The following is a 2,646-nucleotide window of genomic DNA, read 5'->3' as shown; positions in this document are numbered from 1 at the left end:
GAACTCTAGCGAGCAACAACGCTCACCCGAGAAGTGAAGAAACACACAAGCGCCACCAAACGCACCGATCCGATTGCGAAACGCGCGTAACGGGTAAAAAAAAACGTACTTCCTCTATTAAACTTGGTTCAACACTCACCTACGCTGAGCAATTTTTCACATCTAGATGAAGCCTTCCCAGAAGAACTGGAGCTTTTATCAGCAGCAATGTTCCATCATCTAGTGGAAAGCCTTCCCAGAAGACTGGAGGCTGTTATAGCAGCAATGTTCCATCATCTAGTGGAAAGCCTTCCCAGAAGAGTGGAGGCTAATATAGCAGCAAAGGGGGGGACCAACTCCATATTAATGCCCGTGATTTTGGAATGAGATGTTTGACGAGCAGGTGTCCACATACATTTGGTCATGCTTCTACACCTGCATTGCTTGCCGTTTTGGGGTTTTAGGCTGGGTTTCTGTAGAGCACTTTGTGACATCAGCTGATGTAAGAAGAGCTTTATAAATACATTTGATTGATTGATAGTATAAAGACCCCTATAATCTGAAGGGGAATTGACCGATTTCCACTGATTCAGTTTCCTTAAGCACCTAAAGAAGGCAATGCTTTGCTATGTGCTTGCCATTTGTAAATCGCCCTTTTGATGAAGGCCAATAAGTTGAAAATTCAGTGTGATCTATTTGAAACTTTTCAACAAAAAAAAGCTTCCCCTAACAAAAATAAATGAAATCCTTCAAAACACTARACCAGAGAGCATGATCTGCCACAGAGGATCATTCGCTTTTTTATTTATTTTTATTTTTATTTATTTTTTTATAAATAGCTGAGGATTGTTTTAAAATCACAAGCGGATACAGCCTGGAAGCGCAGAATTTGGGAAGCCTACAATTTGGGCAGCGCGTGTAGCAAATATCACAGCTGATCATTGATTTGCGGCTGTCAGTGAAAAGCAACTAAAATAGGCGTAAGCCTATCACAATACAATATTCAAAAATACAAAATCGTGGGAAAAACACAAAAGAGAGGAGACAAAGATGAGATGGTCTTTAGTTAGGCTATCAAAATTTGAAAAACTCCCAATAGGCTATTAAGCCAACAATCTTATTGCCACAATAGCGGAGAGCATATTCTTGTTGATTTTGTGCCGCATATTCTCTGTCTTTATCATTAGGTGAGTCCGTGCCAAGTTTTTTAAGGACAATAATTTCCTCCTCCAGGCTAGATAGACGTCATAGCCTACAATATGCATCTCCCCTTTCATGGGCCTCGATTAGATGGTTGCATTCAAGACAAGGTCGTTTTTATTGAGCTCAGTTTGTCAGCGTCAGCTGATCAGCCTTCCCTGTRATTTTGTGGTATTAAAGAGTATGCTAATGTCTCCAGTCATAGATAATAAAGTGATGGAGAATTACATGAAATGTGTTTATGAAATGTCCCTCTAGCTGGAGCTGAGCGGTGGATGTGTCAGATATTTCTCAYATCCTCCTAGAAAATGTCCCTCTAGCTGGGGCTGAGCAAAGAAAAGGACAAGGAAAGCAGAACAGTATTTTTTGCGAACAGTGCGCCAGCTAGATTATTAGCCTAATTTATGACTATCCAATCTGCTCATCACATTAGTAATAGTATGCAATGTTAGAACCATAAAATGCTTCATCATAAAATTTTATTCCCCCCCCCCCTGAAAAGAATAGCTTTCCCAAACTTTAAACCCACGCTCTGCCTACGGGTGGTGGTGAAACTTTACCTTGACGGAGTGAAAACGGAAAACTGAGGGGGAAAAAACGAGAGAAAACGTAGGAGAGAGAGAAGCAAGAGAAAAGGAGAGCAAAATGGGACACCTATAACAAAGGAGGAGGTCGATTGAGGACTGATTGGATAGAGCGAGAGAGCTAGGCCGAGGAGAAAGTGTACAAGAAGTTTGAATAAAGGATCAGAGAGAATGATGAAACAGAAATAAGGAGTACAGAGTGTGAGAGAWGTAGAGCATAGAGAGACGACGAGAACATGAGTCGTCCCTAAAGGACAATCAGGATGACATATAGTGCATTCAGAAAGTATTCAGACAAATAATTTTTCCTCAGTTACGTTACAGCCTTATTCTAAAATTGATTTTTTTTCTCTCCATCAATCTACACACAATCCCCCTTAACGACAAAGCAAAAACAGTTTTAGATTTTTTACAGCCTCAAGTCTTCTTGGGTATAACGCTACAAGCTTGGTACACCTGTATTTGGAGAGTTTCTCCCAGGTCCTCTCAAGCCCTGTCAGGTTGGATGGGGAGCGTCGCTGCACAGCTATTTTCAGGACTCTCCAGAGATATTCGATCTGGTTCAGGTCCGGGCTCTGGCTGGGCCACTTAAGGACATTCAGAGACTTGTCCCGAACCCACTCCTGCATTGTCTTGGCTGTGTGCTTAGGGTCATTGTCCTGTTGGAAGGTGAACCTTTGCCCCAGTCTGAGGTCCTGAACACCCTGGAACAGGTTTTCATTGAGGATCTCGCTGTACTTTACTCCGTTCATCTTTCCCTCGATCCTGACTAGACTCCCAGTCGTTGCCGCTGAAAAACATCCGCACAGCACGATCCTGCCACCACCATGCTTCACCGTAGGCATGGTGCCAGGTTTCCTCCAGATGTGACGTTTGGCATTCA

The 2,646-nt window shown here is 42.6% G+C and overlaps 1 protein-coding gene across 1 annotated transcript in view; it reads right to left on the bottom strand.

Annotated features, from left to right (window-relative positions):
* Positions 1-2,646, bottom strand: part of LOC111968393 (connector enhancer of kinase suppressor of ras 1) — a 62,179-nt gene that overhangs the window by 42,700 nt on the left and 16,833 nt on the right.

This window comes from Salvelinus sp. IW2-2015, linkage group LG9 (genome assembly GCF_002910315.2).
Source record: "Salvelinus sp. IW2-2015 linkage group LG9, ASM291031v2, whole genome shotgun sequence".
In the NCBI taxonomy this organism is placed as follows: Eukaryota; Metazoa; Chordata; class Actinopteri; order Salmoniformes; family Salmonidae; genus Salvelinus; species Salvelinus sp. IW2-2015.
This window is presented reverse-complemented; position numbering and strand designations above follow the sequence as displayed.